Below are 23,483 nucleotides of genomic sequence, written 5' to 3'. Positions count from 1 at the left end.
GTGCTTGGTCAAGGCCTCTGTCTTGACACCTGCCGGAAAAGACTTACTCCACTTGACAGCGTGGCTGTAGTGGGCCGGCAGGGTCTCAGCCTTGGGGCCGAGGTTGGTCCACGACGCCACCAGACGTCTCATGGGGAGAGCCAGCCACAGACGCACAAAGTGCTGATGGGGGTGCTCGAGGGGAGCTGCCAGGCGCGCGCAGAGCTGCGAGAAGAACAGGCAGTCAAGCTTGAGAGGAAAGTCAATAACATCCCTCCCCCCACTGTCCTTTCCGAGATACATCTCTTCCCTACGCACGTACTCGTACCTGCCCCCCCAGACGAGGTTGAAAACGTCTCTCGTCAGGCCTCTGCGCATGAAGCGGGGCAAAGGGTACACATGTGCAAGGTAGAGCAGGGTGGGAAGAATATCCACTTTTAAGGCTAAGACCTTACCTTGGAAGGACAGGGACCTGGACTTCCACAGTCCGATCTTCCGCCTGGCGATCGCCAACCGCTCCTCCCAGTTCAAACGGGCGGCACCATCCGAAAGGAAGTTGACCCCCAACACTTTGAGAGGTCCGTCACAGAGGGTGAGACCCCCTGCGACGCCCTCCCTCGCCTTCCAGCTGCCGAAATACTTGGCCACCGACTTACTGGGGTTGAGCGTCGCGCCGGAGGCCCTACCGAACGCATGAACAAGGCTCATGGCATGACCGAGAGACTGATCCGAGCAGACGAAAAGGGTGGTGTCGTCTGCGTACTGGGTCAGTTTAACAGTTTTCCCCCGACTTCCTGGGATAAGAAGGCCATCGACCCCGGGGTGGGCGCGAATGGCGCACGCCAGTGGCTCTATATAGAGCGCGTAGAGGAGGGGGGAGAGGGGACATCCCTGCCTCACTCCACTCAGCTGGGGCACCAAGTCACTCAGGAAGCCATTGATAACAACATGGCTCCCAACTTCGTTATACAAAGTGTGTAACCACCCCAGGTAATTGGGTCCAAAGCCAAACTTACCCAATACTTGAAACAGGAAGCGGTGATCTACCCGGTCGAAGGCTTTCTCCTGGTCCAAGCTGACCAGCAGGAGAGGGAGGTTCCTGTCCTCCACCCAGGCGATGGCGTCGCGGATGAGATGGAGGTTCCACGTCGCCGATCGACCCGGTACTCCACACGTCTGATCGCTGTGAACCAGATGAGCCATGGCCTTCTTCAGGCGTTCTGTAAGGGTCTTTGCGATGAGCTTTGTGTCTACACAAAGCATGGTCAGGGGCCTCCAGTTGCCAAGGTCGGCACGATCACCCTTCTTGTGCAACAAAGAAAGAACCCCTGACCTCATGCTCCTAGTGAGCAAACCCCGGCGCTGAACGTCCTCTACAACCTGCAGTAATTCCGGCCCGAGGACATCCCAAAAGGTGGAATAAAATTCCACCGGGAGCCCATCAAGGCCCGGTACCTTGCGGCGGTTCATCTTGCCAAGCACTGCGGTCAGCTCGGCCAAGGTGATGGGGGCTTCTAAGCCGTCACGAATGTCACTGGGAAGGCAAGGTGAGATGTTGTCTAGGAACCGCTCCCCTGCAACCGGGTCCGTGTCCCTAACCTTAAAAAGATTGTGATAAAACAATTTAGCAACCTCCAGCATGTCTGATGTTGTTGTTACCGTATCGCCGTTTAAGGCCCGGAGAGAGTCGAAGGTCTTCTCCTCCCGGGCTTCCCTGGCTCTCTGGAAAAAATGAGTATTGCACTTTTCATTGTTTTCCAAAAAGAACATTCTGTCGCGGAGCATTTGGGCCGAGGCAGCCTGTGCATGCAGGCGCCTCAGCTCACCCTTTATATCCAGCAGTCGCTCGTGGTCGATGGTGCCCCCGCTGTTGTGAGCGGCGTATTCATCCCGCAACCTTCTCTCCAGCTGCAGAATGGAGAATTTCTTCTCCATCCTGCGCTGCTTGCTGTACTGCATGGAGAAGGTTCGGATCCTATCCTTCACACTCTCCCACCATTCGGCCACGGAGGGGAAGGTAGGCTTGTCCTTCTGCCACTCGGAGAAGTGATCTAAAAAAAGGTGTCTAAAATCGCTCTCCTCCAGGATCTGCAGGTTCATTTTCCAATAGCCACCCCCATATTCAGGGGCGTCTATGGAAACAATGGCCTCCACTGCCAAGTGGTCAGTGGGCCACTGTGGGGAGAGGGACACCTTTTTAAAAACAACGGGGGGTGAGGCTAAAATATAGTCGATGCGACTGCTGGCTCCGCGACTATTGTGCCAGGTGAAGCCCGGCATGCTGGGGTTGCATATCTTAAAACCATCAACAAGTTTAAAGGAACGAATAAAATGGCAAAAGTGCCCAGAGCTGACATCCTGTCTACCCTCCAACGAGATGTTAAAGTCCCCTCCTAAAATCAAGTGTCGATCTGTGACACAGAACGGGGACAACTCTTCAAAGAGAGTTATACGGGACGAGGCCTCCACTGGAGCGTAGACACATATGGCCCGGAGGCGCTGTCCCCTCCATGTGGCGTCCACCCCCAAAACCCTACCTTGAAGAACGGTAAACGATCTTACTTCTTCAAAGGCGCGGTCGCCAAAAAGGATCCCGACGCCTGAGGAGTCGACACCACCTACGCTCCAGTAGGATCTACCCCTCTTCCATTGTCGTGAAAAGAGAGCCTCGTCCCGCTGGTCCCGGAGGTGGACTTCCTGCAGAAAACAAATGCTGAAGGGAGAAGATGCCAGCTGATTAAAAACAGATGTGCGCTTTAAAACGTTCCTCAAACCCCTGACATTCAAGGTGACAATATTAAAATTGGCCATGAAATGTTAAAAAGGTAAAATACAATTACAAACAACACACTAAAATAATAAAAGCCAGCCATTAAAAACAATACCGCATTACTGCCCCCCCTCCTCAGTCAAACCCAAAAGGCCCCCCAGTTCCAGCCCCCCCAGGTACTCCTGTTCATTTGCTTTGTCCTGCACACTGCTGTACTCCTGGGGGGGCGCAGGGGACTGTCCCAAGTCCCACACCAGATGGGGGGCCCCCAATGTCGGGGAGGGGGGACTCTCTCGGCCTAGGTCCCCGGCCGCCACTGCTGGCAAGGTGGCAGCCGGAGGGCTGGATGCGTCGGGTTGTGCCTCCCTTCTGCTCTTCTTCCTCCTCCGGGGGGATGCGCCGCTCTTTCTCCTCCTGCTGCTGACACCTGGAGCCAGGACTGGAGACCCCTCCTGCATTGCAGTCGCTGTCGCTGGGGCCTCCTCCACCTCGGCCAGGGCATCTCCTCCTGCCCCCGCCGCCGACTGTTCCTGCCCGGACGTGGGGGCTTGCGCTCCCCCACCACTCTCCTTGCCGACAGCTCTGCTGCCTAACAGAGCGTCGGCGTATGACGTTTTCCGTTGGGGGCAGGAACGAGCCAGATGGTCCTCACCGTTGCAGTGGATGCAGCGACGGGGGCCCTTGCAGTCCCTGGCCATGTGCCCCGGCTCCAGGCAGTTGCGGCAGCGCAGGTTGGCGCATCCCTCCAGAGTATGTCCAAAGGTGTGACACTGTCGGCAGAAGGGAGGCTGTCCGGAATAAAACAAGTAAGCCTTATTGCCCTGTAGATTAAAATAGGCTGGGGGATGACTAAAACCGCCCGCCCCATTAGCGTCCGGGCGCAGGCGGGCCTGGAACTGGCGTCGACCAGTCCAGATCCCCAGCTCATCCCGGATGTCCTTGTGGCCAGGAAGGAGGTCCACATACTTGTTCAAGAACTGGCGGACGGCTTCGCCGGACACATGCGGGTTAAAACAATGTACCGTAATTACCCGCTTGTCGGGCCACCACAGCGGCTCAACGGTGTATCGTCCCAGGAGAGGGTGCTGGGCCCTCTCCTTGCTCCGCTCCAGGACCTTGGTGTAGCTCTCGTCGGTGGACAGGGTGACCTCGAAGAACTGGAAAGGTCCATTCCGCTGCACACACAGGATGTCCTCCATGCGCAGGCCCAGCTCCCCGAAGGCCACCTCCCGGATGAAGGCCAGGCGGTCGGGGAAGGTGCCTACCTCCCCTTCGGCCCTCCAGCAGAACCGGGCGGTATTACGCAGGCCACCGCCTGCTACCAGCCACGGCCCGCTGAAGGGCTTCCTCGCAGCTCCGCCGGCCGTCGACATCCGGGATGGTCCACCGACGTCGTTCCTGGAGCAGAGTCCTCCTGCCGCCGTGGTCCCGACGTCCGCCGTGGTCCGGCCGCCGTCCGCCAATCCGGGATGAGCCGAGGAATGCTAAACTATAAAAGCAACTAAAAAATAAAAACACCAGTTCACCCGGCAGGGCGGCGGACAGGCCACCAGCCACTGCGGGATCCCCAGCCTAATAAAAACGAAAATAAAAGCAGGGATAAAAGGCTAAAAGGAAGGCACGGGTCGCCCCGTGGCAGCGGCGGTCAAGCCACCTACTGGTCACGCATTAGGGTCACCGTGCCTTCCTCTAAAAAACCCGACGCAGTCCGTTAAAAGCGATAAAAAGAGCGTAAAATCCACTTGATCTTAGCCAAAAGGCCGAGAAGCGATACCCACAAATTGCGCCCCGCCGGGCGCCGGCATGCGGGATGCCGACGGAGCTGGCGCGGCTCAGCCCTCACCAGCCCCTCTGGCAGGTGTCGCCCGGCGAGTCCACGCGTGATCCAGGGAGACCACAGCCGCGCCACCGGGCACCTAACGCCAGCCGCTAAGCCGGGCCCAGTCTTCCTTTGACAGCAGCAGTGCAGCTCTGCTTGGGCAGAGCCTCCAAAAATACCATGAACTCATCGCTATCCCTCTCCACGGAAATCTTTAGTAAAAGGCGAAAGATTTATACGGGATGAAGAGAGACCCGAGTCGATATGGGGCCGCCGCCAAGCCCGTCGCCGTTAGCCGGGCCTGCGTGACGCCCCCGCTCGGAGTAGAATGCCCAGGGGCGTCGCAGCCGCCGTCCTCGGGGCCCCGACTCCTCCCTGTCCTCCTGTCCTCTCAAAAGACAGCAATCATTTTAACAAACATGAGGGGAAATTCAAAAGGCAAAGATGACATCATGCCTTACCTCAGCGCAGCTGTCCACCGCACAAACAGTGTGTCACCTTCCTTTAAAAAAAAAAAAAAAAAAAAAGAAAAAAAAAAGAAAAACGGCGGGAAACGGGGGCCACGCACAGACAGGGCCCCCCCCCTCACAGCACTCAGTCTATTAGTCACTCACTCACTCACTCACTCACTCACTCAGTCAGTCAGTCAGTCAGTCAGTCAGTCAGTTCTGCCTTTCGACAACAGGGGGCAGTAGAGGTGCACCATTCCCGGAAGCACTGCAATACCGGGTCGATGCGTGGAGCGGACGGGGCAAGCCCCACTTCCGGCTCCCTGTTCCAAAAATCCGTTTAATATGTGGTCCCCTCCATGGGGGACGTATCAGATATTAAACTGATAAGAACAGATTTTTTTTTTTTTTTTTTTTTTTTTTTATTCATCTTTAATCAACATTTCTGCATACAATCTAAGAACAACACATAAAACTATAAAGCCATTTATCACACACTACCCGTAATAAACTAACATCCATACTAAAACCCATACACATATAAACCCCACTCATAACCTATTAAATCATAATACAACAACGTACATAACACATATTATAAAGCAATCCTGTAATACCACATACATAAAACTTTATAAAAAACTTCAAACCTATAACACCATTACAACACACGTTAAAACAGTATTAAATACATAATTCCAGCAGAAATCCTAAAATCTTTAAAATGGTAAAACATCATCCGAAATATCCCCATTAAAACTAAGGTCCCCCCCCGACTCGGCAGCAACTAAAAAAGAGCGTTCATTAGCAAAGTCCTGCTGCCCTGCATAAAAACGTCTCTCTTGGGGGGAGACCAAAACACTTTGCAAATCAATTTGCTCTAAGGGGAAGATCGCTTCTCGGCCTAAAGCAGTGTCCTCATTCCTCCGGGCCTTCTTCCTCCTCCTGCATTGGACAAACCTGGAGGGAGAGGTTGCGCGCTTTTCAGCCACGGCCACTTGACCCTTACCAGGGGACTCCACCGAAGCGCTGGAGGCCGTGGACTCCCCATCGGCACCGGCGAAGGGCTGTTCCTCGCTGTTCTCAGCTCCCCTCTCGGCTCCCCCGTGCATCTCAGCGCAGCCCGGCAGTGCCTGCTGTCGGGCCCCGTCCACAGCCGAACCCCGAGCAACGGCGTCGGCCCAGGACGGTTTGCGCTGAGGGCAGCTCCGAGCCAGATGGTCCTCACCTCTGCACAGGTTACACCGGAGGGGGCCCTTGCAGTCCTTCGCCAGGTGACCGACGTCCAGGCATCTCCAGCACTTCATGGTGGTACAGGAGTCCGCGGTGTGGCCCAGGCCGTGGCACAAGCGGCAGGAGGAGGGTTGCCCGGAGTAAAAAAGGTAGCCCTTGCAACGACCTATAATAAAATAAGCAGGTGGGTGGCTATACCCGTCAGGGGAGCTAGCGTCGGGGCGCAGGCACACCCGGAACTGCCTGCGCCCAGTCCAGACACCCAGCTGGTCTCTCACGTCCCTGTGCCCAGGGACCACGTCGACAAACCTGCCCAGGAAGGCAGCCACCGCTTCAGCTGGAACGAAGGGGTCCAAGACGTGGACGGTGATCACTCTCCGGTCCAGCTTCCACAGTGGCTCCACGTCATAGAACATCCGGCGAAGCTCTTCCTCCAAGCGGCTGCATGCAGCCAACATCCTCTTGTAGCCCTCTTCCGTAGTGCAAGTCACATAGAAGAAGGCTGAAGACTGGTTGCGCTGCACACAGATGATGTCTTCCATAGTGAGTCCCAGGAGGCCGAAGAGCACCTCCCGGATGAAGGTCAGTCTCTCCGGGAAACTCTCCGGTTCCTCCTGGTGAGTCCACTTGAAGGCTGCTGTATGCCGGATGACTACGACGGTCCTGTGTGGGCTCCCGGACATCCTGGCGATGGTGGGCAAAAGAGTCCTCGGGAGCCGGGCAGGGAGTCGACGTGTCCTAGCTGGGTGCCTAAACTAATAAAGCTGGAAATAAAACCCCAAGCTCACCCTGCGGGAACGGCGGTCAAGCCACCCGAACCTGCACGTTAGGCTTGCAAGGGCTACCCAAAATAAAAAACACGCTAAAAGGAGACAACAGCTAGCCCCGTGGCAGCGGCGGTCAAGCCACCTGCTGGTCACGCTGTAGGTTCGCTGTTGCCTCCTCTAAAAAACCTGGCAGTAAAAAATCCCTCCAAAAAGCGCTGATAAGAACAGATACTACACTTGATCTTAGCCAAAAGGCCGAGAAGCGATACCCACAAATTGCGCCCCGCCGGGCGCCGGCATGCGGGATGCCGACGGAGCTGGCGCGGCTCAGCCCTCACCAGCCCCTCTGGCAGGTGTCGCCCGGCGAGTCCACGCGTGATCCAGGGAGACCACAGCCGCGCCACCGGGCACCTAACGCCAGCCGCTAAGCCGGGCCCAGTCTTCCTTTGACAGCAGCAGTGCAGCTCTGCTTGGGCAGAGCCTCCAAAAATACCATGAACTCATCGCTATCCCTCTCCACGGAAATCTTTAGTAAAAGGCGAAAGATTTATACGGGATGAAGAGAGACCCGAGTCGATATGGGGCCGCCGCCAAGCCCGTCGCCGTTAGCCGGGCCTGCGTGACGCCCCCGCTCGGAGTAGAATGCCCAGGGGCGTCGCAGCCGCCGTCCTCGGGGCCCCGACTCCTCCCTGTCCTCCTGTCCTCTCAAAAGACAGCAATCATTTTAACAAACATGAGGGGAAATTCAAAAGGCAAAGATGACATCATGCCTTACCTCAGCGCAGCTGTCCACCGCACAAACAGTGTGTCACCTTCCTTTAAAAAAAAAAAAAAAAAAAAAAGAAAAAAAAAAGAAAAACGGCGGGAAACGGGGGCCACGCACAGACAGGGCCCCCCCCCTCACAGCACTCAGTCTATTAGTCACTCACTCACTCACTCACTCACTCACTCAGTCAGTCAGTCAGTCAGTCAGTCAGTCAGTTCTGCCTTTCGACAACAGGGGGCAGTAGAGGTGCACCATTCCCGGAAGCACTGCAATACCGGGTCGATGCGTGGAGCGGACGGGGCAAGCCCCACTTCCGGCTCCCTGTTCCAAAAATCCGTTTAATATGTGGTCCCCTCCATGGGGGACGTATCAGATATTAAACTGATAAGAACAGATTTTTTTTTTTTTTTTTTTTTTTTTTTATTCATCTTTAATCAACATTTCTGCATACAATCTAAGAACAACACATAAAACTATAAAGCCATTTATCACACACTACCCGTAATAAACTAACATCCATACTAAAACCCATACACATATAAACCCCACTCATAACCTATTAAATCATAATACAACAACGTACATAACACATATTATAAAGCAATCCTGTAATACCACATACATAAAACTTTATAAAAAACTTCAAACCTATAACACCATTACAACACACGTTAAAACAGTATTAAATACATAATTCCAGCAGAAATCCTAAAATCTTTAAAATGGTAAAACATCATCCGAAATATCCCCATTAAAACTAAGGTCCCCCCCCGACTCGGCAGCAACTAAAAAAGAGCGTTCATTAGCAAAGTCCTGCTGCCCTGCATAAAAACGTCTCTCTTGGGGGGAGACCAAAACACTTTGCAAATCAATTTGCTCTAAGGGGAAGATCGCTTCTCGGCCTAAAGCAGTGTCCTCATTCCTCCGGGCCTTCTTCCTCCTCCTGCATTGGACAAACCTGGAGGGAGAGGTTGCGCGCTTTTCAGCCACGGCCACTTGACCCTTACCAGGGGACTCCACCGAAGCGCTGGAGGCCGTGGACTCCCCATCGGCACCGGCGAAGGGCTGTTCCTCGCTGTTCTCAGCTCCCCTCTCGGCTCCCCCGTGCATCTCAGCGCAGCCCGGCAGTGCCTGCTGTCGGGCCCCGTCCACAGCCGAACCCCGAGCAACGGCGTCGGCCCAGGACGGTTTGCGCTGAGGGCAGCTCCGAGCCAGATGGTCCTCACCTCTGCACAGGTTACACCGGAGGGGGCCCTTGCAGTCCTTCGCCAGGTGACCGACGTCCAGGCATCTCCAGCACTTCATGGTGGTACAGGAGTCCGCGGTGTGGCCCAGGCCGTGGCACAAGCGGCAGGAGGAGGGTTGCCCGGAGTAAAAAAGGTAGCCCTTGCAACGACCTATAATAAAATAAGCAGGTGGGTGGCTATACCCGTCAGGGGAGCTAGCGTCGGGGCGCAGGCACACCCGGAACTGCCTGCGCCCAGTCCAGACACCCAGCTGGTCTCTCACGTCCCTGTGCCCAGGGACCACGTCGACAAACCTGCCCAGGAAGGCAGCCACCGCTTCAGCTGGAACGAAGGGGTCCAAGACGTGGACGGTGATCACTCTCCGGTCCAGCTTCCACAGTGGCTCCACGTCATAGAACATCCGGCGAAGCTCTTCCTCCAAGCGGCTGCATGCAGCCAACATCCTCTTGTAGCCCTCTTCCGTAGTGCAAGTCACATAGAAGAAGGCCGAAGACTGGTTGCGCTGCACACAGATGATGTCTTCCATGGTGAGTCCCAGGAGGCCGAAGAGCACCTCCCGGATGAAGCTCAGTCTCTCCGGGAAACTCTCCGGTTCCTCCTGGTGAGTCCACTTGAAGGCTGCTGTATGCCGGATGACTACGACGGTCCTGTGTGGGCTCCCGGACATCCTGGCGATGGTGGGCAAGAGAGTCCTCGGGAGCCGGGCAGGGAGTCGACGTGTCCTAGCTGGGTGCCTAAACTAATAAAAGCTGCAAATAAAACCCCAAGCTCACCCTGCGGGAACGGCGGTCAAGCCACCCGAACCTGCACGTTAGGCTTGCAAGGGCTACCCAAAATAAAAAAGGCGCTAAAAGGAGACAACAGCTAGCCCCGTGGCAGCGGCGGTCAAGCCACCTGCTGGTCACGCTTTAGGTTCGCTGTTGCCTCCACTAAAAAACCTGGCAATAAAAATCCCTCCAAAAAGCAGCACTTGATCTTAGCCAAAAGGCCGAGAAGCGATACCCACAAATTGCGCCCCATATCGACTCGGGTCTCTCTTCATCCCGTATAAATCTTTCGCCTTTTACTAAAGATTTCCGTGGAGAGGGATAGCGATGAGTTCATGGTATTTTTGGAGGCTCTGCCCAAGCAGAGCTGCACTGCTGCTGTCAAAGGAAGACTGGGCCCGGCTTAGCGGCTGGCGTTAGGTGCCCGGTGGCGCGGCTGTGGTCTCCCTGGATCACGCGTGGACTCGCCGGGCGACACCTGCCAGAGGGGCTGGTGAGGGCTGAGCCGCGCCAGCTCCGTCGGCATCCCGCATGCCGGCGCCCGGCGGGGCGCAATTTGTGGGTATCGCTTCTCGGCCTTTTGGCTAAGATCAAGTGGATTTTACGCTCTTTTTATCGCTTTTACGGACTGCGTCGGGTTTTTTAGAGGAAGGCACGGTGACCCTAATGCGTGACCAGTAGGTGGCTTGACCGCCGCTGCCACGGGGCGACCCGTGCCTTCCTTTTAGCCTTTTATCCCTGCTTTTATTTTCGTTTTTATTAGGCTGGGGATCCCGCAGTGGCTGGTGGCCTGCCCGCCGCCCTGTTGGGTGAACTGGTGTTTTTATTTCTTAGGTGTTTTTAATAGTTTAGCATTCCTCGGCTCATCCCGGATTGGCGGACGGCAGCAGGACCACGGCGGACGTCGGGACCACGGCGGCAGGAGGACTCTGCTCCAGGAACGACGTCGGTGGACCATCCCGGATGGCGACGGCCGGCGGTGCTGCGAGGAAGCCCTTCAGCGGGCCGTGGCTGGTAGCAGGCGGTGGCCTGCGTAATACCGCCCGGTTCTGCTGGAGGGCTGAAGGGGAGGTGGGCACCTTCCCTGACCGCCTGGCCTTCATCCGGGAGGTGGCCTTCGGGGAGCTGGGCCTCCGCATGGAGGACATCCTCTGTGTGCAGCGGAATGGACCTCACCAGTTCTTCGAGGTCACCCTGTCCACCGACGAGAGTTACTCCAAGGTCCTGGAGCGGAGCAAGGAGAGGGCCCAGTACCCTCTCCTGGGTCAGTATACCATCGAGCCGCTGTGGTGGCCCGACAAGCGAGTGATAACTGTACATTGTTTCAATCCTCATATCACCGCCGAGGCCGTCCGCCAGTTCCTGAACAAGTATGTGGACCTCCTTCCTGGCCACAAGGATATTCGGGATGAGCTGGGGATCTGGACTGGACGACGCCAGTTCCAGGCCCGCCTGCGCCCGGACGCTAATGGCGCGGGCGGTTTTAGTCATCCCCCAGCCTATTTTAATGTACAGGGCAATAAGGCTTACTTGTTTTATTCCGGACAGCCTCCCTTCTGCCGACAGTGTCACAGCTTCGGACACACTCTGGAGGGATGCGCCAACCTGCGCTGCCGTAACTGCCTGGAGCCGGGGCACATGGCCAGGGACTGCAAGGGCCCCCGTCGCTGCATCCACTGCAACGGTGAGGACCATCTGGCTCGTTCCTGCCCCCAACGGAAAACGTCATACGCCGACGCTCTGTTAGGCAGCAGAGCTGTCGGCAAGGAGAGTGGTGGGGGAGCGCAAGCCCCCACGTCAGGGCAGGAACAGCCGGCGGCGGGGGCAGGAGGAGATGCCCTGGCCGAGGTGGAGGAGGCCCCAGCGACAGCGACTGCAATGCAGGAGGGGTCTCCAGTCCTGGCTCCAGGTGTCAGCAGCAGGAGGAGAAAGAGCGGCGCATCCCCCCGGAGGAGGAAGAAGAGCAGAAGGGAGGCACAACCCGACGCATCCAGCCCTCCGGCTGCCACCTTGCCAGCAGTGGCGGCCGGGGACCAAGGCCGAGAGAGTCCCCCCTCCCCGACATTGGGGGCCCCCCATCTGGTGTGGGACTTGGGACAGTCCCCTGCGCCCCCCCAGGAGTACAGTAGAGTGCAGGACAAAGCAAATGAACAGGAGTACCTGGGGGGGCTGGAACTGGGGGGCCTTTTGGGTTTGACTGAGGAGGGGGGGCAGTAATGCGGTATTGTTTTTAATGGCTGGCTTTTATTATTTTAGTGTGTTGTTTGTAATTGTATTTTACCTTTTTAACATTTCATGGCCAATTTTAATATTGTCACCTTGAATGTCAGGGGTTTGAGGAACGTTTTAAAGCGCACATCTGTTTTTAATCAGCTGGCATCTTCTCCCTTCAGCATTTGTTTTCTGCAGGAAGTCCACCTCCGGGACCAGCGGGACGAGGCTCTCTTTTCACGACAATGGAAGAGGGGTAGATCCTACTGGAGCGTAGGTGGTGTCCACTCCTCAGGCGTCGGGATCCTTTTTGGCGACCGCGCCTTTGAAGAAGTAAGATCGTTTACCGTTCTTCAAGGTAGGGTTTTGGGGGTGGACGCCACATGGAGGGGACAGCGCCTCCGGGCCATATGTGTCTACGCTCCAGTGGAGGCCTCGTCCCGTATAACTCTCTTTGAAGAGTTGTCCCCGTTCTGTGTCACAGATCGACACTTGATTTTAGGAGGGGACTTTAACATCTCGTTGGAGGGTAGACAGGATGTCAGCTCTGGGCACTTTCGCCATTTTATTTGTTCCTTTAAACTTGTTGATGGTTTTAAGATATGCAACCCCAGCATGCCGGGCTTCACCTGGCACAATAGTCGCGGAGCCAGCAGTCGCATCGACTATATTTTAGCCTCACCCCCCGTTGTTTTTAAAAAGGTGTCCCTCTCCCCACAGTGGCCCACTGACCACTTGGCAGTGGAGGCCACTGTTTCCATAGACGCCCCTGAATATGGGGGTGGCTATTGGAAAATGAACCTGCAGATCCTGGAGGAGAGCGATTTTAGACACCTTTTTTTAGATCACTTCTCCGAGTGGCAGAAGGACAAGCCTACCTTCCCCTCCGTGGCCGAATGGTGGGAGAGTGTGAAGGATAGGATCCGAACCTTCTCCATGCAGTACAGCAAGCAGCGCAGGATGGAGAAGAAATTCTCCATTCTGCAGCTGGAGAGAAGGTTGCGGGATGAATACGCCGCTCACAACAGCGGGGGCACCATCGACCACGAGCGACTGCTTGATATAAAGGGTGAGCTGAGGCGCCTGCATGCACAGGCTGCCTCGGCCCAAATGCTCCGCGACAGAATGTTCTTTTTGGAAAACAATGAAAAGTGCAATACTCATTTTTTCCAGAGAGCCAGGGAAGCCCGGGAGGAGAAGACCTTCGACTCTCTCCGGGCCTTAAACGGCGATACGGTAACAACAACATCAGACATGCTGGAGGTTGCTAAATTGTTTTATCACAATCTTTTTAAGGTTAGGGACACGGACCCGGTTGCAGGGGAGCGGTTCCTAGACAACATCTCACCTTGCCTTCCCAGTGACATTCGTGACGGCTTAGAAGCCCCCATCACCTTGGCCGAGCTGACCGCAGTGCTTGGCAAGATGAACCGCCGCAAGGTACCGGGCCTTGATGGGCTCCCGGTGGAATTTTATTCCACTTTTTGGGATGTCCTCGGGCCGGAATTACTGCAGGTTGTAGAGGACGTTCAGCGCCGGGGTTTGCTCACTAGGAGCATGAGGTCAGGGGTTCTTTCTTTGTTGCACAAGAAGGGTGATCGTGCCGACCTTGGCAACTGGAGGCCCCTGACCATGCTTTGTGTAGACACAAAGCTCATCGCAAAGACCCTTACAGAACGCCTGAAGAAGGCCATGGCTCATCTGGTTCACAGCGATCAGACGTGTGGAGTACCGGGTCGATCGGCGACGTGGAACCTCCATCTCATCCGCGACGCCATCGCCTGGGTGGAGGACAGGAACCTCCCTCTCCTGCTGGCCAGCTTGGACCAGGAGAAAGCCTTCGACTGGGTAGATCACCGCTTCCTGTTTCAAGTATTGGGTAAGTTTGGCTTTGGACCCAATTACCTGGGGTGGTTACACACTTTGTATAACGAAGTTGGGAGCCATGTTGTTATCAATGGCTTCCTGAGTGACTTGGTGCCCCAGCTGAGTGGAGTGAGGCAGGGATGTCCCCTCTCCCCCCTCCTCTACGCGCTCTATATAGAGCCACTGGCGTGCGCCATTCGCGCCCACCCCGGGGTCGATGGCCTTCTTATCCCAGGAAGTCGGGGGAAAACTGTTAAACTGACCCAGTACGCAGACGACACCACCCTTTTCGTCTGCTCGGATCAGTCTCTCGGTCATGCCATGAGCCTTGTTCATGCGTTCGGTAGGGCCTCCGGCGCGACGCTCAACCTCAGTAAGTCGGTGGCCAAGTATTTCGGCAGCTGGAAGGCGAGGGAGGGCGTCGCAGGGGGTCTCACCCTCTGTGACGGACCTCTCAAAGTGTTGGGGGTCAACTTCCTTTCGGATGGTGCCGCCCGTTTGAACTGGGAGGAGCGGTTGGCGATCGCCAGGCGGAAGATCGGACTGTGGAAGTCCAGGTCCCTGTCCTTCCAAGGTAAGGTCTTAGCCTTAAAAGTGGATATTCTTCCCACCCTGCTCTACCTTGCACATGTGTACCCTTTGCCCCGCTTCATGCGCAGAGGCCTGACGAGAGACGTTTTCAACCTCGTCTGGGGGGGCAGGTACGAGTACGTGCGTAGGGAAGTGATGTATCTCGGAAAGGACAGTGGGGGGAGGGATGTTATTGACTTTCCTCTCAAGCTTGACTGCCTGTTCTTCTCGCAGCTCTGCGCGCGCCTGGCAGCTCCCCTCGAGCACCCCCATCAGCACTTTGTGCGTCTGCGGCTGGCTCTCCCCATGAGACGTCTGGTGGCGTCGTGGACCAACCTCGGCCCCAAGGCTGAGACCCTGCCGGCCCACTACAGCCACGCTGTCAAGTGGAGTAAGTCTTTTCCGGCAGGTGTCAAGACAGAGGCCTTGACCAAGCATAGAGCGCTTTATAGGGCTTTGCTTGGTCATAGGGATACTCGGGCCATGCTGGGCCTGGAGGAAGGCACATGGGCGAGAATCCAGCCTAAGGGTTTGGATCACAGGCTGCAGGACCTGAACTGGCAGTGCCTTCATGGTAAGCTGCCAGTCAGGGACGTCTTACATAGGCATAAGCTGACCAGACACCCCCGCTGCCCCAGGCCCGAGTGCAGTGAGGATGAGACCATCAGGCACGTGTTTTGGGACTGTGGGCATGCACAGAGAGTTTGGGGGTTGGTAGCGGGCCTGTGTGGACGTGTGGACCCGCAGCCCGGTCTGACCTACGACAAGGTGTTGAAGGGGTGGGACCCCAAGCTCCATAACCCCTTCGGCCCCTGGATGTGGCTGCTGGTCAGCATTACCAAGCGAGAGCTGTGGAATGCCAGGACCGCGCTCATCCGCAGAGGGGTTCATCTGGAGGCACAAGGGGTATTCCGTAAAATCCGGGCCGACTTGGGTTTCAGGATGGAGACTGACGTCATCCAGCGGGGCTATCACGAGGCCAAGGAGAGGTGGAAGGGCCTCTTTTGGCTTTAGCCCCGTTTCGTTTAGGTGGTGACGCTCCATTCTACAGGGTTGACGTGACGCACTTTTCTGAAGCACACAGGAGGTACTTCGGGTTTTAGGTGAGTGTGCTTTGTTGTTTTTGTGCGTGTGTTTTAACTAAAATGTTTTTAACTAACAGCATGTGCATAATCAATTAAGCATGGTTTTGGTTGATCTTTTTTAGCACTTATTTATTAATATTAATAATCATTGTATTTATTAACATCTAACATTTTACTTGTTGTGCTGTATATTAAGTGATTGACCATGTTTTATTCCCGAGGTGCTGACTTTAAGTGTTTGGAAATATGTATGACCCTGTCTCAACCTGACCCTGGCGTAGAGGTTGGAGGTCGGCGGGTGTGTTCCTCTTTTAATGGTTTTAGTTTTTAATAGGTGGCATTTATGGTGACATTTTATGTTTGTAAATGGCCATTTAATGGTAGTTGTGTTTTAATTGTTATTGTAACGTATCGGTGGTTTTATAGTTGTGTGTCTTTTTGCAGTTCTGGAGAGGTGTTGTTTAATGTTGTTTTAATAATGCTCTGTTTTGTATAGCATATATAAGTAGCACTGTGTGTTGAGAATGTTTTAGCCTTTTATAAAGTATTTATGGATATATATTTTTACTAATTTGTGAACCTAAAAGGCTGTTTTATTATGTTTTGATTACAGTGCTAATTGATGCTAATTGATGTATATATGCTTTGTGTATTGGTATGATTTTAATTGTTGTACAGAACTGTTTAATAAAGTATTGGAAAAAAAAAAAAATCTGTTCTTATCAGTTTAATATCTGATACGTCCCCCATGGAGGGGACCACATATTAAACGGATTTTTGGAACAGGGAGCCGGAAGTGGGGCTTGCCCCGTCCGCTCCACGCATCGACCCGGTATTGCAGTGCTTCCGGGAATGGTGCACCTCTACTGCCCCCTGTTGTCGAAAGGCAGAACTGACTGACTGACTGACTGACTGACTGACTGAGTGAGTGAGTGAGTGAGTGACTAATAGACTGAGTGCTGTGAGGGGGGGGGGCCTGTCTGTGCGTGGCCCCCGTTTCCCACCGTTTTTCTTTTTTTTTTTTTTTTTTTTTTTTTAAAGGAAGGTGACACACTGTTTGTGTGGTGGACAGCTGCGCTGAGGTAAGGCATGATGTCATCTTTGCCTTTTGAATTTCCCCTCATGTTTGTTAAAATGATTGCTGTCTTTTGAGAGGACAGGAGGACAGGGAGGAGTCGGGACCCCGAGGACGGCGGCTGCGACGCCCCTGGGCATTCTACTCCGAGCGGGGGCGTCACGCAGGCCCGGTTAACGGCGACGGGCTTGGCGGCGGCCCCATATCGACTCGGGTCTCTCTTCATCCCGTATAAATCTTTCGCCTTTTACTAAAGATTTCCGTGGAGAGGGATAGCGATGAGTTCATGGTATTTTTGGAGGCTCTGCCCAAGCAGAGCTGCACTGCTGCTGTCAAAGGAAGACTGGGCCCGGCTTAGCGGCTGGCGTTAGGTGCCCGGTGGCGCGGCTGTGGTCTCCCTGGATCACGCGTGGACTCGCCGGGCGACACCTGCCAGAGGGGCTGGTGAGGGCTGAGCCGCGCCAGCTCCGTCGGCATCCCACATGCCGGCGCCCGGCGGGGCGCAATTTGTGGGTATCGCTTCTCGGCCTTTTGGCTAAGATCAAGTGGATTTTACGCTCTTTTTATCGCTTTTAACGGACTGCGTCGGGTTTTTTAGAGGAAGGCACGGTGACCCTAATGCGTGACCAGTAGGTGGCTTGACCGCCGCTGCCACGGGGCGACCCGTGCCTTCCTTTTAGCCTTTTATCCCTGCTTTTATTTTCGTTTTTATTAGGCTGGGGATCCCGCAGTGGCTGGTGGCCTGTCCGCCGCCTTGCCGGGTGAACTGGTGTTTTTATTTTTTAGTTGCTTTTATAGTCTAGCATTCCTCGGCTCATCCCGGATTGGCGGACGGCGGCCGGACCACGGCGGACGTCGGGACCACGGCGGCAGGAGGACTCTGCTCCAGGAACGACGTCGGTGGACCATCCCGGATGTCGACGGCCGGCGGAGCTGCGAGGAAGCCCTTCAGCGGGCCGTGGCTGGTAGCAGGCGGTGGCCTGCGTAATACCGCCCGGTTCTGCTGGAGGGCCGAAGGGGAGGTAGGCACCTTCCCCGACCGCCTGGCCTTCATCCGGGAGGTGGCCTTCGGGGAGCTGGGCCTGCGCATGGAGGACATCCTGTGTGTGCAGCGGAATGGACCTTTCCAGTTCTTCGAGGTCACCCTGTCCACCGACGAGAGCTACACCAAGGTCCTGGAGCGGAGCAAGGAGAGGGCCCAGCACCCTCTCCTGGGACGATACACCGTTGAGCCGCTGTGGTGGCCCGACAAGCGGGTAATTACGGTACATTGTTTTAACCCGCATGTGTCCGGCGAAGCCGTCCGCCAGTTCTTGAACAAGTATGTGGACCTCCTTCCTGGCCACAAGGACATCCGGGATGAGCTGGGGATCTGGACTGGTCGACGCCAGTTCCAGGCCCGCCTGCGCCCGGACGCTAATGGGGCGGGCGGTTTTAGTCATCCCCCAGCCTATTTTAATCTACAGGGCAATAAGGCTTACTTGTTTTATTCCGGACAGCCTCCCTTCTGCCGACAGTGTCACAGCTTCGGACACACTCTGGAGGGATGCGCCAACCTGCGCTGCCGTAACTGCCTGGAGCCGGGGCACATGGCCAGGGACTGCAAGGGCCCCCGTCGCTGCATCCACTGCAACGGTGAGGACCATCTGGCTCGTTCCTGCCCCCAACGGAAAACGTCATACGCCGACGCTCTGTTAGGCAGCAGAGCTGTCGGCAAGGAGAGTGGTGGGGGAGCGCAAGCCCCCACGTCAGGGCAGGAACAGCCGGCGGCGGGGGCAGGAGGAGATGCCCTGGCCGAGGTGGAGGAGGCCCCAGCGACAGCGACTGCAATGCAGGAGGGGTCTCCAGTCCTGGCTCCAGGTGTCAGCAGCAGGAGGAGAAAGAGCGGCGCATCCCCCCGGAGGAGGAAGAAGAGCAGAAGGGAGGCACAACCCGACGCATCCAGCCCTCCGGCTGCCACCTTGCCAGCAGTGGCGGCCGGGGACCAAGGCCGAGAGAGTCCCCCCTCCCTGACATTGGGGGCCCCCCATCTGGTGTGGGACTTGGGACAGTCCCCTGCGCCCCCCCAGGAGTACAGTAGTGTGCAGGACAAAGCAAATGAACAGGAGTACCTGGGGGGGCTGGAACTGGGGGGCCTTTTGGGTTTGACTGAGGAGGGGGGGCAGTAATGCGGTATTGTTTTTAATGGCTGGCTTTTATTATTTTAGTGTGTTGTTTGTAATTGTATTTTACCTTTTTAACATTTCATGGCCAATTTTAATATTGTCACCTTGAATGTCAGGGGTTTGAGGAACGTTTTAAAGCGCACATCTGTTTTTAATCAGCTGGCATCTTCTCCCTTCAGCATTTGTTTTCTGCAGGAAGTCCACCTCCGGGACCAGCGGGACGAGGCTCTCTTTTCACGACAATGGAAGAGGGGTAGATCCTACTGGAGCGTAGGTGGTGTCCACTCCTCAGGCGTCGGGATCCTTTTTGGCGACCGCGCCTTTGAAGAAGTAAGATCGTTTACCGTTCTTCAAGGTAGGGTTTTGGGGGTGGACGCCACATGGAGGGGACAGCGCCTCCGGGCCATATGTGTCTACGCTCCAGTGGAGGCCTCGTCCCGTATAACTCTCTTTGAAGAGTTGTCCCCGTTCTGTGTCACAGATCGACACTTGATTTTAGGAGGGGACTTTAACATCTCGTTGGAGGGTAGACAGGATGTCAGCTCTGGGCACTTTCGCCATTTTATTCGTTCCTTTAAACTTGTTGATGGTTTTAAGATATGCAACCCCAGCATGCCGGGCTTCACCTGGCACAATAGTCGCGGAGCCAGCAGTCGCATCGACTATATTTTAGCCTCATCCCCCGTTGTTTTTAAAAAGGTGTCCCTCTCCCCACAGTGGCCCACTGACCACTTGGCAGTGGAGGCCACTGTTTCCATAGACGCCCCTGAATATGGGGGTGGCTATTGGAAAATGAACCTGCAGATCCTGGAGGAGAGCGATTTTAGACACCTTTTTTTAGATCACTTCTCCGAGTGGCAGAAGGACAAGCCTACCTTCCCCTCCGTGGCCGAATGGTGGGAGAGTGTGAAGGACAGGATCCGAACCTTCTCCATGCAGTACAGCAAGCAGCGCAGGATGGAGAAGAAATTCTCCATTCTGCAGCTGGAGAGAAGGTTGCGGGATGAATACGCCGCTCACAACAGCGGGGGCACCATCGACCACGAGCGACTGCTTGATATAAAGGGTGAGCTGAGGCGCCTGCATGCACAGGCTGCCTCGGCTCAAATGCTCCGCGACAGAATGTTCTTTTTGGAAAACAATGAAAAGTGCAATACTCATTTTTTCCAGAGAGCCAGGGAAGCCCGGGAGGAGAAGACCTTCGACTCTCTCCGGGCCTTAAACGGCGATACGGTAACAATAACATCAGACATGCTGGAGGTTGCTAAATTGTTTTATCACAATCTTTTTAAGGTTAGGGACACGGACCCGGTTGCAGGGGAGCGGTTTCTAGACAACATCTCACCTTGCCTTCCCAGTGACATTCGTGACGGCTTAGAAGCCCCCATCACCTTGGCCGAGCTGACCGCAGTGCTTGGCAAGATGAACCGCCGCAAGGTACCGGGCCTTGATGGGCTCCCGGTGGAATTTTATTCCACTTTTTGGGATGTCCTCGGGCCGGAATTACTGCAGGTTGTAGAGGACGTTCAGCGCCGGGGTTTGCTCACTAGGACCATGAGGTCAGGGGTTCTTTGTTGCACAAGAAGGGTGATCGTGCCGACCTTGGCAACTGGAGGCCCCTGACCATGCTTTGTGTAGACACAAAGCTCATCGCAAAGACCCTTACAGAACGCCTGAAGAAGGCCATGGCTCATCTGGTTCACAGCGATCAGACGTGTGGAGTACCGGGTCGATCGGCGACGTGGAACCTCCATCTCATCCGCGACGCCATCGCCTGGGTGGAGGACAGGAACCTCCCTCTCCTGCTGGCCAGCTTGGACCAGGAGAAAGCCTTCGACCGGGTAGATCACCGCTTCCTGTTTCAAGTATTGGGTAAGTTTGGCTTTGGACCCAATTACCTGGGGTGGTTACACACTTTGTATAACGAAGTTGGGAGCCATGTTGTTATCAATGGCTTCCTGAGTGACTTGGTGCCCCAGCTGAGTGGAGTGAGGCAGGGATGTCCCCTCTCCCCCCTCCTCTACGCGCTCTATATAGAGCCACTGGCGTGCGCCATTCGCGCCCACCCCGGGGTCGATGGCCTTCTTATCCCAGGAAGTCGGGGGAAAACTGTTAAACTGACCCAGTACGCAGACGACACCACCCTTTTCGTCTGCTCGGATCAGTCTCTCGGTCATGCCATGAGCCTTGTTCATGCGTTCGGTAGGGCCTCCGGCGCGACGCTCAACCTCAGTAAGTCGGTGGCCAAGTATTTCGGCAGCTGGAAGGCGAGGGAGGGCGTCGCAGGGGGTCTCACCCTCTGTGACGGACCTCTCAAAGTGTTGGGGGTCAACTTCCTTTCGGATGGTGCCGCCCGTTTGAACTGGGAGGAGCGGTTGGCGATCGCCAGGCGGAAGATCGGACTGTGGAAGTCCAGGTCCCTGTCCTTCCAAGGTAAGGTCTTAGCCTTAAAAGTGGATATTCTTCCCACCCTGCTCTACCTTGCACATGTGTACCCTTTGCCCCGCTTCATGCGCAGAGGCCTGACGAGAGACGTTTTCAACCTCGTCTGGGGGGGCAGGTACGAGTACGTGCGTAGGGAAGTGATGTATCTCGGAAAGGACAGTGGGGGGAGGGATGTTATTGACTTTCCTCTCAAGCTTGACTGCCTGTTCTTCTCGCAGCTCTGCGCGCGCCTGGCAGCTCCCCTCGAGCACCCCCATCAGCACTTTGTGCGTCTGTGGCTGGCTCTCCCCATGAGACGTCTGGTGGCGTCGTGGACCAACCTCGGCCCCAAGGCTGAGACCCTGCCGGCCCACTACAGCCACGCTGTCAAGTGGAGTAAGTTTATTCCGGCAGGTGTCAAGACAGAGGCCTTGACCAAGCATAGAGCGCTTTACAGGGCTTTGCTTGGTCATAGGGATACTCGGGCCATGTTGGGCCTGGAGGAAGGCACATGGGCGAGAATCCAGCCTAAGGGTTTGGATCACAGGCTGCAGGACCTGAACTGGCAGTGCCTTCATGGTAAGCTGCCAGTCAGGGACGTCTTACATAGGCATAAGCTGACCAGACACCCCCGCTGCCCCAGGCCCGAGTGCAGCGAGGATGAGACCATCAGGCACGTGTTTTGGGACTGTGGGCATGCACAGAGAGTTTGGGGGTTGGTAGCGGGCCTGTGTGGACGTGTGGACCCGCAGCCCGGTCTGACCTACGACAAGGTGTTGAAGGGGTGGGACCCCAACCTCCATAACCCCTTCGGCCCCTGGATGTGGCTGCTGGTCAGCATTACCAAGCGAGAGCTGTGGAATGCCAGGACCGCGCTCATCCGCAGAGGGGTTCATCTGGAGGCACAAGGGGTGTTCCGTAAAATCCGGGCCGACTTGGGTTTCAGGATGGAGACTGACGTCATCCAGCGGGGCTACCACGAGGCCAAGGAGAGGTGGAAGGGCCTCTTTTGGCTTTAGCTCCGTTTCGTTTAGGTGGTGACGCTCCATTCTACAGGGTGGACATGACGCACCTTTCTGGAGCACACAGAAGGTACTTTGGGTTTTAGGTGAGTGTGCTTTGTTTTTTTGTGCGTGTGTTGTATTTCAAATACTTTTTTAATAATTGCATGTACAGAATTTATTGTGCACTACTGGTTGATCACTTTTAGCACGTATTTATTAATATTAACATTATCTATTAACATTTTAATCTATTTGGTGTGCTTTGTTTCTGTGATTAACCGTATTTTATGCCCGAAGTCTCAGATTTTATGTGTGTGGATGGTGTATAACCCTGTTTTAACCCGACCCTTGTGTTTGAAATTTGTGGTCTGTGGGTCTGTTCCTCTTTTAAGGTTTTAACCTTTTAATGGCTTGCATTTGAGGTGACATTTTATTTGTAGAAATGGCCAGATGAATGTAATTAAAGGGTAAATGTGTGTAATTTTAATTGTTGATTTTATTACTGTTTTGATTATTTTATGGTATATAGTTCTGCATAATTTGTTTGTTTAATACTGTTTTAATATGTCTTATTATTATGATTCTATTGTATTGCCATTGATGTGTATTATGTTAAAAATTTCAACCTTTTACATTGTTGTAATATTTGTTTGTGATGTATGCTGGAAAGGTTGTTTTAATATGCATGGATGACGATGCCAATTGTAAAAGTGTAGGTTTGATGTTTATATGTTTTGATCAGGTGGTGTTGATTTAAATGATGTGCAGAACTGTTTAATAAAGTATGGAAAAAAAAATCTGTTCTTATCAGTTTAATATCTGATACGTCCCCCATGGAGGGGACCACATATTAAACGGATTTTTGGAACAGGGAGCCGGAAGTGGGGCTTGCCCCGTCCGCTCCACGCATCGACCCGGTATTGCAGTGCTTCCGGGAATGGTGCACCTCTACTGCCCCCTGTTGTCGAAAGGCAGAACTGACTGAGTGAGTGAGTGAGTGAGTGAGTGACTAATAGACTGAGTGCTGTGAGGGGGGGGGCCCTGTGTGTGCGTGGCCCCCGTTTCCCGCCGTTTTTTTTTTTTTTTTTTTTTAAAGGAAGGTGACACACTGTTTGTGCGGTGGACAGCTGCGCTGAGGTAAGGCATGATGTCATCTTTGCCTTTTGAATTTTCCCTCATGTTTGTTAAAATGATTGCTGTCTTTTGAGAGGACAGGAGGACAGGGAGGAGTCGGGGCCCCGAGGACGGCGGCTGCGACGCCCCTGGGCATTCTACTCCGAGCGGGG

General features: G+C 54.8%; 6 non-coding genes and 3 pseudogenes across 6 annotated transcripts; 4 read left to right on the top strand and 5 right to left on the bottom strand.

The window, feature by feature from the left end:
- Nucleotides 1-4,716: 4,716 nt before the first annotated feature.
- Nucleotides 4,717-4,830, bottom strand: LOC140585709 (U5 spliceosomal RNA). Its single transcript, XR_011987647.1, has one exon. It is a non-coding gene; the product is annotated as a U5 spliceosomal RNA (small nuclear RNA).
- A 430-nt stretch (nucleotides 4,831-5,260) lies between these two features.
- LOC140586053 (U2 spliceosomal RNA) lies at nucleotides 5,261-5,496 on the bottom strand (annotated as a pseudogene).
- A 1,677-nt stretch (nucleotides 5,497-7,173) lies between these two features.
- On the bottom strand, nucleotides 7,174-7,284 carry LOC140586092 (U2 spliceosomal RNA; annotated as a pseudogene).
- A 195-nt stretch (nucleotides 7,285-7,479) lies between these two features.
- On the bottom strand, nucleotides 7,480-7,593 carry LOC140585708 (U5 spliceosomal RNA). The gene has a single exon (XR_011987646.1). It is a non-coding gene; the product is annotated as a U5 spliceosomal RNA (small nuclear RNA).
- Nucleotides 7,594-8,024: 431 nt separating this feature from the next.
- Nucleotides 8,025-8,260, bottom strand: LOC140586052 (U2 spliceosomal RNA; annotated as a pseudogene).
- A 1,792-nt stretch (nucleotides 8,261-10,052) lies between these two features.
- LOC140585707 (U5 spliceosomal RNA) lies at nucleotides 10,053-10,166 on the top strand. Its single transcript, XR_011987645.1, has one exon. It is a non-coding gene; the product is annotated as a U5 spliceosomal RNA (small nuclear RNA).
- Nucleotides 10,167-16,205: 6,039 nt separating this feature from the next.
- On the top strand, nucleotides 16,206-16,395 carry LOC140586001 (U2 spliceosomal RNA). The gene has a single exon (XR_011987937.1). It is a non-coding gene; the product is annotated as a U2 spliceosomal RNA (small nuclear RNA).
- Nucleotides 16,396-16,810: 415 nt separating this feature from the next.
- LOC140585706 (U5 spliceosomal RNA) lies at nucleotides 16,811-16,924 on the top strand. The gene has a single exon (XR_011987644.1). It is a non-coding gene; the product is annotated as a U5 spliceosomal RNA (small nuclear RNA).
- A 6,039-nt stretch (nucleotides 16,925-22,963) lies between these two features.
- On the top strand, nucleotides 22,964-23,148 carry LOC140586015 (U2 spliceosomal RNA). The gene has a single exon (XR_011987946.1). It is a non-coding gene; the product is annotated as a U2 spliceosomal RNA (small nuclear RNA).
- Nucleotides 23,149-23,483: the final 335 nt, after the last annotated feature.

Source organism: Paramormyrops kingsleyae, unplaced genomic scaffold (genome assembly GCF_048594095.1).
Source record: "Paramormyrops kingsleyae isolate MSU_618 unplaced genomic scaffold, PKINGS_0.4 ups35, whole genome shotgun sequence".
NCBI lineage: Eukaryota > Metazoa > Chordata > Actinopteri > Osteoglossiformes > Mormyridae > Paramormyrops > Paramormyrops kingsleyae.
The sequence above is the reverse complement of the archived record's forward strand: the minus strand, read 5'-3'. Positions and strand labels throughout refer to the sequence as shown.